Here is a 14,380-nt window from a genome sequence, read left to right as displayed (position 1 = left end):
ATCAATGGAAACAGGATGCACCTCTAGTCTCACAGCAATGGGTCTGAATATTTATGTAAATAAGGTATTTCTGTTTATTATTATTATTTTATACATTTGCACACAAAAAAATCTAAACCTGTTTTCGCTTTGTCATTATGGTATGGAACGCGGTTTGGGTCTTTGTCATTATGGTATGGAACGCGGTTTGGGTCTTTGTCATTATGGTATGGAACGCGGTTTGGGTCTTTGTCATTATGGTATGGAACGCGGTTTGGGTCTTTGTCATTATGGTATGGAACGCGGTTTGGGTCTTTGTCATTATGGTATGGAACGCGGTTTGGGTCTTTGTCATTATGGTATGGAACGCGGTTTGGGTCTTTGTCATTATGGTATGGAACGCGGTTTGGGTCTTTGTCATTATGGTATGGAACGCGGTTTGGGTCTTTGTCATTATGGTATGGAACGCGGTTTGGGTCTTTGTCATTATGGTATGGAACGCGGTTTGGGTCTTTGTCATTATGGTATGGAACGCGGTTTGGGTCTTTGTCATTATGGTATGGAACGCGGTTTGGGTCTTTGTCATTATGGTATGGAACGCGGTTTGGGTCTTTGTCATTATGGTATGGGTAGCGGTTTGGGTCTTTGTCATTATGGTATGGAACGCGGTTTGGGTCTTTGTCATTATGGTATGGAACGCGGTTTGGGTCTTTGTCATTATGGTATGGAACGCGGTTTGGGTCTTTGTCATTATGGTATGGAACGCGGTTTGGGTCTTTGTCATTATGGTATGGAACGCGGTTTGGGTCTTTGTCATTATGGTATGGAACGCGGTTTGGGTCTTTGTCATTATGGTATGGAACGCGGTTTGGGTCTTTGTCATTATGGTATGGAACGCGGTTTGGGTCTTTGTCATTATGGTATGGAACGCGGTTTGGGTCTTTGTCATTATGGTATGGAACGCGGTTTGGGTCTTTGCGTGTCAACAAAACAAAAAGTAAAATAACACAAATGGAAGTGTTAAAATAATAATAAATAATAAGCTTGTTGACCAATCAGGACCTAAATGACTGCACGTCAGATAATAATCTAACGCGTTCATACATTTTTTTAAACTTAGTTTAATCAATGTGTAATAACTATCACTCGTATTTCATACGTCACAACGATTCATCGATATGTGTGCTATGACGCTGGAAATGTCTCCATACCTGCCCTTCCCCAATCTCTGTTACGACAAAAAAAAAATCTGTTCGCTGATGGATGCAAACAATGTTCTAACCCAAAAACATAGCTAACGACAAGTCTGTTTCAGTAGCTACAGCTATCTAGCTAGGTGTCATCATCTAAAATAACCCCTAATTTATAAGACAGTTCTTATTTAATTAATGGAGGTCGGACCCATCTATGTGAAGCTAGCCACAATAGTGGAATTTGCGTCTATCCTTCAAAATAAAGGTATGTAATTGACAGAGATGCAAATTAATAGAAATATTATAATTAATGTAATAATAATTTAATGGATCATGCTAAACGAGATTGACATGTTGTATAAAATCAACAAATGACAATAATTTGTTTATTTCACAAATCTGTTGAAATCACACTGGATGTATTAGATTTTAGAGTTGCATTGTGGGGCGTCCTTATTTCACTGTAAAGCCTTACCTATGGATTGTGGATCAATGACATGGGGTATCAGTCTCCTCAGTGACACCCAGAGAGCATTAGCGTCGTAGCTCTTATTATGGGACTCTGAAACAACTGTGAATTGAGCCACATTTATTGTACGAGTCAAACCTACTATGCGTATTTAACATCATTCCAGAGGGAAAACATTACTGTGTGGATGTTTTGGAGTCTAACAACTCTGAGGAGGACATTGGGGAAAAAGTGTTTGGGTACTGAGTAGACTGTTACCCCATTTGATCCCCAATAATTAGGTAAAGCTGGACAGTGCAATATGAATGTCAATACACACAAATAGGCTGATTGGGGAGGTCCGTAGAGGTCCTGACGTGCAAATCGCTCAGGATAGCTGGCGCTCGAAGTCTCGCAGTTTTATCTGGTAAAGCGAATGATTAGAGGTCTTGGGGCAAATAGGCTGACTGGGGAGGTGATTTCACACAGTCACTGAGCCACAAAGCTAATATTTGCGTAAACTCTCCCCAGTTGTGTTCTGTCTCCTAGTCGACTGATAAAAAAAAAATGTTTTATTGCTCAACATTCCAACCTTGTTTAACATTATCTAGTCTAAATATGGCACGATTCCACCAATTGTAACCTTCTGAGTCACTTTCAAAGCGGAACTTTTATTTTGAAAGGGAACCGTAAATTCTACTATTGCTGTTAACCGGGTCCGGTCCAGTCTCACGAGACAGAGGAAGCAGAGCTGGCTGCTTATAACTTTCCCTTTGGGTAATAGGGTTAAGTAGCTGGCTAGCTAGTTATTTACACGAACTAAAGTAACATTTTAATAGACGAACAACAAGTGGCAACCTAGATGATACTCACAAAGGTTCCTAAATCATTACTAAGAATAATGAAAATGACTGCAGGTTCTGCTTGTCATTGTTTTCAGGCTGGTTGTATTGGTGCTAACTAGGTACCAAGGTACAGATATTTAGCTACTCCAGAAGTTGCTAAAAACATCTGTATTAAAGACATTGTTCGTTTGATCCTGAACTTATTTCAAATGCTCACAGAAACGTTTTTCCACATTCGGTGGAACAAATCATGTATTTATTACCAAAGCATTATTGTAAACACATCTTTGTGGCCGTTGTATGCTCACGTGACCCTCAACTAACCTGTACCCCCGCACACTGACTCGGTACCCCTTGTATATAGCCTCGTTATTGTTATTTTATTGAGTTACTTTAGATTTTTTTTTTTTTAACTTAATTTAGTAAATATTTTCTTAACTCATCTTGAACTGCACAGTTGGTTAAGGGCTTGTAGTAAGTAAGCATTTCACGGTAAGCTCTACTACACACGTTGTATTCGGCGCATGTAATAAAGTGTGGTTTGATGCTTGTTTGCAGACTCTTTGTGCAGATTTGACACTGATAGTAGTAGAATTTGCACGTGCAAATTCAGCACACACAACATTCTATAATAGAATTGTGTTATTTTGACGTGTCAAATTAAAATCTTATTTATCGCGTGAAAATAGTGTTTATTTGATGTGTATCTTTATTGAAAGGCAAAGACCCAAACGCGTCCATATTATGTGTGTGGATTGAGGATTTGTATTTATTTAAACCATTTTAGAATAACACCCAAGTAACAAAATGTGGGGAAAGTGAAGGGTTCTGAATACTTTCCGAATGCACTGTATGTACATACTGTCTGTAACGACCCTGGGTTTATAAGCGCGGAAATCGACTCTGCCGCACGAGGATGCTTTTGCGGCACAGTCGATAGCGCGCCGCACCTCGGGCTCGAAGGTCGAGGGTTCGAGACCTGCTCCCTGCTGTTTCTTTACAATACCATGGAAACATTACTATTTTGAATAGTGTGCTATGCCATTCGCTTACCTTAAATAAACATTTTTTTTAAAGATAATAAAATGTATTTATGTTGGTGTTTCTGTCTTGCTGTTGAGTCACTTGGCAAGCAGCACCCACGTTAAAACAGACGAGTGATCTGTTACCGGTACGGCACTATGGTTTAATACATGGCTAAATAGATAGTGGACATACAGACGAGTGCTCATACTGGTGTCCGTGCCTTCCTGTCACAGAAGCAGTGGTCACATCCTGAGACACATATCTATGCAGTAGCTGAGCCCAGGGGACAAGGGCAGAGGATCCTAGGTCAACTAGACATAGGAGGTCACAAGAGGTAGATGTTCCTAGGTCAACTAGACATAGGAGGTTACAAGAGGTAGAGGATCCTACGTCAACTAGACATAGGAGGTTACAAGAGGTAGAGGATCCTACGTCAACTAGACATAGAAGGTTACAAGAGGTAGAGGCTCCTAGGTCAACTAGACATAGGAGGTTACAAGAGGTAGAGGATCCTAGGTCAACTAGACGTAGGAGGTTACAAGAGGTAGAGGATCCTACGTCAACTAGACATAGGAGGTTACAAGAGGTAAAGGATCCTACGTCAACTAGACGTAGGAGGTTACAAGAGGTAGAGGATCCTCGTCAACTAGACATAGGAGTTTACAAGAGGTAGAGGATCCTACGTCAACTAGACATAGGAGGTTACAAGAGGTAAAGGATCCTACATCGACTAGACATAGGAGTTTCCAAGAGGTAGAGGATCCTACGTCAACTAGACGTAGGAGGTTACAAGAGGTAGAGGATCCTACGTCAACTAGACATAGGAGTTTACAAGAGGTAGAGGATCCTAGGTCAACTAGACATAGGAGGTTACAAGAGGTAGAGGATCCTACATCGACTAGACATAGGAGTTTCCAAGAGGCAGAGGATCCTAGGTCAACTAGACATAGGAGGTTACAAGAGGTAGAGGTTACTACATCGACTAGACATAGGAGGTTACAAGAGGTAGAGGATCCTAGGTCAACTAGACATAGGAGGTTACAAGAGGTAGAGGATCCTACATCGACTAGACATAGGAGGTTACAAGAGGTAGAGGATCCTACGTCAACTAGACATAGGAGGTTACAAGAGGTAGAGGATCCTACGTCAACTAGACATAGGAGGTTACAAGAGGTAGAGGATCCTACATCGACTAGACATAGGAGGTTACAAGAGGTAGAGGATCCTAGGTCAACTAGACATAGGAGGTTACAAGAGGTAGAGGATCCTACATCGACTAGACATAGGAGGTTACAAGAGGTAGAGGATCCTAGGTCAACTAGACATAGGAGGTTACAAGAGGTAGAGGATCCTACATCGACTAGACATAGGAGGTTACAAGAGGTAGAGGATCCTACGTCAACTAGACGTAGGAGGTTACAGAGGTAGAGGATCCTACATCGACTAGACATAGGAGGTTACAAGAGGTAGAGGATCCTAGGTCAACTAGACATAGGAGGTTACAAGAGGTAGAGGATCCTACGTCAACTAGACATAGGAGGTTACAAGAGGTAAAGGATCCTACGTCAACTAGACATAGGAGGTTACAAGAGGTAGAGGATCCTACGTCGACTAGACATAGGAGGTTACAAGACGTAGAGGCTCCTACGTCAACTAGACATAGAAGGTTACAAGAGGTAGAGGATCCTACGTCAACTAGACATAGGAGGTTACAAGAGGTAGAGGATCCTACGTCAACTAGACATAGAAGGTTACAAGAGGTAGAGGATCCTAGGTCAACTAGACATAGGAAGTTACAAGAGGTAGAGGATCCTACGTCAACTAGACATAGGAGGTTACAAGAGGTAAAGGATCCTACGTCAACTAGACATACGAGTTTACAAGAGGTAGAGGATCCTACGTCAACTAGACATAGGAGGTTACAAGAGGTAGAGGTTACTACATCGACTAGACATAGGAGTTTACAAGAGGTAGAGGATCCTACGTCAACTAGACATAGGAGTTTACAAGAGGTAGAGGATCCTACATCAACTAGACATAGGAGTTTACAAGAGGTAGAGGTTCCTACATCGACTAGACATAGGAGTTTACAAGAGCTAGAGGATCCTACGTCAACTAGACGTAGGAGGTTACAAGAGGTAGAGGATCCTACGTCAACTAGACATAGGAGTTTACAAGAGGTAGAGGATCCTACGTCAACTAGACGTAGGAGGTTACAAGAGGTAGAGGATCCTACGTCAACTAGACATAGGAGGTTACAAGAGGTAGAGGATCCTACGTCAACTAGACATAGAAGGTTACAAGAGGTAGAGGATCCTAGGTCAACTAGACATAGGATGTTACAAGAAGTAGAGGATCCTAGGTCAACTAGACATAGGAGGTTACAAGAGGTAAAGGATCCTACATCAACTAGACATAGGAGGTTACAAGAGGTAGAGGGATCCTAGGTCAACTAGACGTAGGAGGTTACAAGAGGTAGAGGATCCTACGTCAACTAGACATAGGAGGTTACAAGAGGTAGAGGATCCTACGTCAATTATTATTATTATTATTATTAACTAGACATAGGAGGTTACAAGGCGTAGAGGCTCCTACGTCAACTAGACATAGGAGGTTACAAGAGGTAGAGGGATCCTACGTCAACTAGACGTAGGAGGTTACAAGAGGTAGAGGATCCTACGTCAACTAGACATAGGAGGTTACAAGAGGTAGAGGATCCTACATCAACTAGACATAGGAGGTTACAAGAGGTAAAGGATCCTACATCAACTAGACATTGGAGGTTACAAGAGGTAGAGGATCCTAGGTCAACTAGACATAGGAGGTTACAAGAGGTAGAGGTTCCTACATCGACTAGACATAGGTGTTTACAAGAGGTAGAGGATCCTAGGTCAACTAGACATAGGAGGTTACAAGAGGTAGAGGATCCTACACCGACTAGACATAGGAGGTTACAAGAGGTAAAGGATCCTACATCGACTAGACATAGGAGGTTACAAGAGGTAGAGGATCCTACATCGACTAGACATAGGAGGTTACAAGAGGTAGAGGATCCTACATCGACTAGACATAGGAGGTTACAAGAGGTAGAGGATCCTAGGTCAACTAGACATAGGAGGTTACAAGAGGTAGAGGATCCTACATCGACTAGACATAGGAGGTTACAAGAGGTAGAGGGATCCTACGTCAACTAGACATAGGAGGTTACAAGAGGTAGAGGATCCTACGTCGACTAGACATAGGAGGTTACAAGAGGTAGAGGATCCTACGTCAACTAGACGTAGGAGGTTACAAGAGGTAAAGGATCCTACGTCAACTAGACATAGAAGGTTACAAGAGGTAGAGGATCCTACACCGACTAGACATAGGAGGTTACAAGAGGTAAAGGATCCTACATCAACTAGACGTAGGAGGTTACAAGAGGTAGAGGATCCTACGTCAACTAGACATAGAAGGTTACAAGAGGTAGAGGATCCTACATCGACTAGACATAGGAGTTTCCAAGAGGTAAAGGATCCTACGTCAACTAGACATAGGAGGTTACAAGAGGTAGAGGATCCTACATCGACTAGACAGGAGTTTCCAAGAGGCAGAGGATCCTAGGTCAACTAGACATAGGAGGTTACAAGAGGTAGAGGATCCTACATCGACTAGACATAGGAGGTTACAAGAGGTAGAGGATCCTAGGTCAACTAGACATAGGAGGTTACAAGAGGTAGAGGATCCTACATCGACTAGACATAGGAGGTTACAAGAGGTAGAGGATCCTAGGTCAACTAGACATAGGAGGTTACAAGAGGTAGAGGATCCTACATCGACTAGACATAGGAGGTTACAAGAGGTAGAGGATCCTACGTCAACTAGACATAGGAGGTTACAAGAGGTAGAGGATCCTACGTCAACTAGACATAGGAGGTTACAAGAGGTAGAGGATCCTACGTCAACTAGACATAGGAGGTTACAAGAGGTAGAGGATCCTACATCGACTAGACATAGGAGGTTACAAGAGGTAGAGGATCCTAGGTCAACTAGACATAGGAGGTTACAAGAGGTAGAGGATCCTACATCGACTAGACATAGGAGGTTACAAGAGGTAGAGGATCCTAGGTCAACTAGACATAGGAGGTTACAAGAGGTAGAGGATCCTACATCGACTAGACATAGGAGGTTACAAGACGTAGAGGCTCCTACGTCAACTAGACATAGAAGGTTACAAGAGGTAGAGGATCCTACGTCAACTAGACATAGGAGGTTACAAGAGGTAAATGATCCTACGTCAACTAGACATAGGAGGTTACAAGAGGTAGAGGATCCTACATCGACTAGACATAGGAGGTTACAAGACGTAGAGGCTCCTACGTCAACTAGACATAGAAGGTTACAAGAGGTAGAGGATCCTACGTCAACTAGACGTAGGAGGTTACAAGAGGTAGAGGATCCTACATCGACTAGACATAGGAGGTTACAAGAGGTAGAGGATCCTAGGTCAACTAGACATAGGAGGTTACAAGAGGTAGAGGATCCTACGTCAACTAGACATAGGAGGTTACAAGAGGTAAAGGATCCTACGTCAACTAGACATAGGAGGTTACAAGAGGTAGAGGATCCTACATCGACTAGACATAGGAGGTTACAAGATAGGAGGACGTAGAGGCTCCTACGTCAACTAGACATAGAAGGTTACAAGAGGTAGAGGATCCTACGTCAACTAGACATAGGAGGTTACAAGAGGTAAAGGATCCTACGTCAACTAGACATAGGAGGTTACAAGAGGTAGAGGATCCTACATCGACTAGACATAGGAGGTTACAAGACGTAGAGGCTCCTACGTCAACTAGACATAGAAGTTTACAAGAGGTAAAGGATCCTATGTCAACTAGACTTAGGAGGTTTCAAGAGGTAGAGGATCCTACGTCGACGAGGTTAGATCCAGACTTGGGTGCAAAGTCACTCCCTCCTTCAGCCTTCGTCTCTCCTGCAAGCTGCTCCTGCAAGCTGCTCCTGCAAGCTACTCCTGCAAGATGCTCCTGCAAGATGCTCCTGCAAGCTGCTCCTGCAAGCTGCTCCTGCAAGCTACTCCTGCAAGATGCTCCTGCAAGATGCTCCTGCAAGATGCTCCTGCAAGCTACTCCTGCAAGCTACTCCTGCAAGATGCTCCTGCAAGATGCTCCTGCAAGATGCTCCTGCAAGCTGCTCCTGCAAGCTGCTCCTGCAATCTGCTCCTGCAAGCTGCTCCTGCAAGCTACTCCTGCAAGATGCTCCTGCAAGATGCTCCTGCAAGCTGCTCCTGCAAGATGCTCCTGCAAGATGCTCCTGCAAGCTGCTCCTGCAATCTGCTCCTGCAAGCTGCTCCTGCAAGCTACTCCTGCAAGCTGCTCCTGCAAGCTGCTCCTGCAAGCTACTCCTGCAAGATGCTCCTGCAAGCTGCTCCTGCAAGCTGCTCCTGCAAGCTGCTCCTGCAAGCTGCTCCTGCCAGATGCTCCTGCAAGCTGCTCCTGCAAGCTGCTCCTGCAAGCTGCTCCTGCAAGCTACTCCTGCAAGCTGCTCCTGCAAGCTGCTCCTGCAAGCTACTCCTGCAAGCTACTCCTGCAAGCTGCTCCTGCAAGCTGCTCCTGCAATCTGCTCCTGCAAGCTGCTCCTGCAAGCTACTCCTGCAAGATGCTCCTGCAAGATGCTCCTGCAAGCTGCTCCTGCAATCTGCTCCTGCAAGCTGCTCCTGCAAGCTACTCCTGCAAGCTGCTCCTGCAAGCTGCTCCTGCAAGCTACTCCTGCAAGATGCTCCTGCAAGCTGCTCCTGCAAGCTGCTCCTGCAAGCTACTCCTGCAAGATGCTCCTGCAAGATGCTCCTGCAAGCTGCTCCTGCAAGATGCTCCTGCAAGATGCTCCTGCCAGATGCTCCTGCAAGCTACTCCTGCAAGATGCTCCTGCAAGCTACTCCTGCAAGATGCTCCTGCCAGATGCTCCTGCAAGCTGCTCCTGCAATCTGCTCCTGCAAGCTGCTCCTGCAAGCTACTCCTGCAAGATGCTCCTGCAAGCTGCTCCTGCAAGATGCTCCTGCAAGCTGCTCCTGCAAGCTGCTCCTGCAATCTGCTCCTGCAAGCTGCTCCTGCAAGCTGCTCCTGCAAGATGCTCCTGCAAGCTGCTCCTGCAAGCTGCTCCTGCAAGCTGCTCCTGCAAGATGCTCCTGCAAGCTGCTCCTGCAAGCTGCTCCTGCAAGCTGCTCCTGCAAGCTGCTCCTGCAAGATGCTCCTGCAAGCTGCTCCTGCAAGCTGCTCCTGCAAGATGCTCCTGCAAGCTGCTCCTGCAAGCTGCTCCTGCCAGCTGCTCCTGCCAGATGCTCCTGCAAGCTGCTCCTGCAAGCTACTCCTGCAAGCTGCTCCTGCAAGCTGCTCCTGCAAGATGCTCCTGCAAGCTGCTCCTGCCAGATGCTCCTGCCAGATGCTCCTGCAAGCTGCTCCTGCAAGATGCTCCTGCAAGCTGCTCCTGCCAGATGCTCCTGCCAGATGCTCCTGCAAGATGCTCCTGCCAGATGCTCCTGCCAGATGCTCCTGCAAGCTGCTCCTGCAAGCTGCTCCTGCAAGATGCTCCTGCAAGCTGCTCCTGCCAGATGCTCCTGCCAGATGCTCCTGCAAGCTGCTCCTGCCAGATGCTCCTGCCAGATGCTCCTGCCAGATGCTCCTGCCAGATGCTCCTGCCAGATGCTCCTGCAAGATGCTCCTGCAAGCTGCTCCTGCCAGATGCTCCTGCCAGATGCTCCTGCCAGATGCTCCTGCCAGATGCTCCTGCCAGATGCTCCTGCAAGCTGCTCCTGCAAGCTGCTCCTGCAAGATGCTCCTGCAAGATGCTCCTGCAAGCTGCTCCTGCAAGATGCTCCTGCAAGCTGCTCCTGCCAGATGCTCCTGCCAGATGCTCCTGCCAGATGCTCCTGCCAGATGCTCCTGCCAGATGCTCCTGCCAGATGCTCCTGCAAGCTGCTCCTGCAAGCTGCTCCCTCTGTAGTGCTCTCTGATTGGAGCAGTGTAAAGGTTGAGGTGTTGAATGATGCCTGTTACATCCTGTGTGTTTGCTGCCCCCTACCTCGTCCAACTGTCCAACTGCACATGTCTTTGTTCCCTCTAATCTGGACAATAAAGTTGCATTGTGTTGTCCTGGCTGGCTGTGAGGTGGCAGCTTGCTACTGGTCTGGCCATGTGTCTGTCTGCATTGTTTTTGTGAGAGGATATGAGAGTACACCCCCCCACCTCCAAGGTGGCAGCTTGCTACTGGTCTGGCCATGTGTCTGTCTGCATTGTTTTTGTGAGAGGATATGAGAGTACACCCCCCACCTCCATCCTCTCTGCCCTCTCCTCCTCCTCCTCCTCCTCCTCCTCCTCCTCCTCCTCCTCATTAGAATAGAGGTGCAGAATCACTGCAGTGATTCATTCTGCTAGTATCCCAAATGGCAACCTATTCCCTAATATTGTGCACTTCTCTTGAACAGGACTCTGGTCTAAAGTCGTGCACTATACAGAAAATAGGATGTCATTTGAAATAGATGTAATCTTAAATATTCCTCTATCAGTCCTGTCCTAGTTCTGGTTGCTCTCAACCCCGGCAGGCTGTATCAGGCTACCTAACTTAGAAAACAGTAGCACTAGCTCTTTATATTAATCCCTGTGTTCTGTGCCAGGAGCGGCACTGTTTATACAGACAGAGGCCCTTGCTTCAGCATTTGCTTCCTTTACAAAAACCCATGAATAGAGATTGAATGTAGAATAAAAAAAAAGCCTGTATCCTGCAGTTATCTGACAAAGACCACTAATCCATCTAGCAGGTGTACAGTGGGTCTGTTAGCTGTGTCTATCTGACAGCATCCTATCCATCTGGTAGGTGTACAGTGGGTCTGTTAGCTGTGTCTATCTAGTAGGTGTACAGTGGGCCTGTTAGCTGTGTCTGTCTAGTAGGTGTACAGTGGGTCTGTTAGCTGTGTCTATCTAGTAGGTGTACAGTGGGCCTGTTAGCTGTGTCTGTCTAGTAGGTGTACAGTGGGTCTGTTAGCTGTGTCTATCTAGTAGGTGTACAGTGGGTCTGTTAGCTGTGTCTATCTAGTAGGTGTACAGAGCCCTGACCTCAACCCTATCGAAAACCTTTGGGCTGTATTGGAACGCCGACTGCAAGCCAGGCCTAATCGCCCAACGTCAGTGCCCGACCTCACTAATGCTCTTGTGGCTGAATGGAAGCAAGTCCCTGCAGCAATGTTCCAACATCTAGTGGAAAGCCTTCCCAGAAGAGTGGAGGCTGTTATAGCAGCAATGTTCCAACATCTACTGGAAAGCCTTCCCAGAAGAGTGGAGGCTGTTATAGCAGCAATGTTCCAACATATAGTGGAAAGCCTTCCCAGAAGAGTGGAGGCTGTTATAGCAGCAATGTTCCAACATCTAGTGGAAAGCCTTCCCAGAAGAGTGGAGGCTGTTCTAGCAGCAATGTTCCAACATCTAGTGGAAAGCCTTCCCAGAAGAGTGGAGGCTGTTATAGCAGCAATGTTCCAACATCTACTGGAAAGCCTTCCCAGAAGAGTGGAGGCTGTTCTAGCAGCAATGTTCCAACATCTAGTGGAAAGCCTTCCCAGAAGAGTGGAGGCTGTTATAGCAGCAATGTTCCAACATCTAGTGGAAAGCCTTCCCAGAAGAGTGGAGGCTGTTATAGCAGCAATGTTCCAACATATAGTGGAAAGCCTTCCCAGAAGAGTGGAGGCTGTTATAGCAGCAATGTTCCAACATCTAGTGGAAAGCCTTCCCAGAAGAGTGGAGGCTGTTCTAGCAGCAATGTTCCAACATCTACTGGAAAGCCTTCCCAGAAGAGTGGAGGCTGTTATAGCAGCAATGTTCCAACATATAGTGGAAAGCCTTCCCAGAAGAGTGGAGGCTGTTATAGCAGCAATGTTCCAACATCTAGTGGAAAGCCTTCCCAGAAGAGTGGAGGCTGTTCTAGCAGCAATGTTCCAACATCTAGTGGAAAGCCTTCCCAGAAGAGTGGAGGCTGTTATAGCAGCAATGTTCCAACATCTACTGGAAAGCCTTCCCAGAAGAGTGGAGGCTGTTCTAGCAGCAATGTTCCAACATCTAGTGGAAAGCCTTCCCAGAAGAGTGGAGGCTGTTATAGCAGCAATGTTCCAACATCTAGTGGAAAGCCTTCCCAGAAGAGTGGAGGCTGTTATAGCAGCAATGTTCCAACATATAGTGGAAAGCCTTCCCAGAAGAGTGGAGGCTGTTATAGCAGCAATGTTCCAACATCTAGTGGAAAGCCTTCCCAGAAGAGTGGAGGCTGTTCTAGCAGCAATGTTCCAACATCTAGTGGAAAGCCTTCCCAGAAGAGTGGAGGCTGTTATAGCAGCAATGTTCCAACATCTAGTGGAAAGCCTTCCCAGAAGAGTGGAGGCTGTTATAGCAGCAATGTTCCAACATCTACTGGAAAGCCTTCCCAGAAGAGTGGAGGCTGTTCTAGCAGCAATGTTCCAACATCTAGTGGAAAGCCTTCCCAGAAGAGTGGAGGCTGTTATAGCAGCAATGTTCCAACATCTAGTGGAAAGCCTTCCCAGAAGAGTGGAGGCTGTTATAGCAGCAATGTTCCAACATCTAGTGGAAAGCCTTCCCAGAAGAGTGGAGGCTGTTCTAGCAGCAATGTTCCAACATCTAGTGGAAAGCCTTCCCAGAAGAGTGGAGGCTGTTATAGCAGCAATGTTCCAACATCTAGTGGAAAGCCTTCCCAGAAGAGTGGAGGCTGTTATAGCAGCAATGTTCCAACATATAGTGGAAAGCCTTCCCAGAAGAGTGGAGGCTGTTATAGCAGCAATGTTCCAACATCTAGTGGAAAGCCTTCCCAGAAGAGTGGAGGCTGTTCTAGCAGCAATGTTCCAACATCTAGTGGAAAGCCTTCCCAGAAGAGTGGAGGCTGTTATAGCAGCAATGTTCCAACATCTAGTGGCAAGCCTTCCCAGAAGAGTGGAGGCTGTTATAGCAGCAATGTTCCAACATATAGTGGAAAGCCTTCCCAGAAGAGTGGAGGCTGTTATAGCAGCAATGTTCCAACATCTACTGGAAAGCCTTCCCAGAAGAGTGGAGGCTGTTCTAGCAGCAATGTTCCAACATCTAGTGGAAAGCCTTCCCAGAAGAGTGGAGGCTGTTATAGCAGCAATGTTCCAACATCTAGTGGAAAGCCTTCCCAGAAGAGTGGAGGCTGTTATAGCAGCAATGTTCCAACATCTAGTGGAAAGCCTTCCCAGAAGAGTGGAGGCTGTTATAGCAGCAATGTTCCATCATCTAGTGGAATGCCTTCCCAGAAGAGTGGAGGCTGTTATAGCATTTACATTTACATTTAAGTCATTTAGCAGACGCTCTTATCCAGAGCGACTTACAAATTGGTGCATTCACCTTATGACATCCAGTAGAATAGTCACTTTACAATAGTGCATCTAAATCTTAAGGGGGGGGGGGGGTGAGAAGGATTACTTATCCTATCCTAGGTATTCCTTAAAGAGGTGGGATTTCAGGTGTCTCCGGAAGGTGGTGATCGACTCCGCTGTCCTGGCGTCGTGAGGGAGTTTGTTCCACCATTGGGGGGCCAGAGCAGCGAACAGTTTTGACTGGGCTGAGCGGGAACTGTACTTCCTCAGTGGTAGGGAGGCGAGCAGGCCAGAGGTGGATGAACGCAGTGCCCTTGTTTGGGTGTAGGGCCTGATCAGAGCCTGGAGGTACTGAGGTGCTGTTCCCCTCACAGCTCCGTAGGCAAGCACCATGGTCTTGTAGCAGATGCGAGCTTCAACTGGAAGCCAGTGGAGAGAGCGGAGGAGCGGGGTGACGTGAGAGAACTTGGGAAGGTTGAACACCAGACGGGCTGCGGCGTTCTGGATG

This window comes from Oncorhynchus keta, chromosome 35, assembly GCF_023373465.1.
Source record: "Oncorhynchus keta strain PuntledgeMale-10-30-2019 chromosome 35, Oket_V2, whole genome shotgun sequence".
Lineage (NCBI taxonomy): Eukaryota > Metazoa > Chordata > Actinopteri > Salmoniformes > Salmonidae > Oncorhynchus > Oncorhynchus keta.
This window is presented reverse-complemented; position numbering follows the sequence as displayed.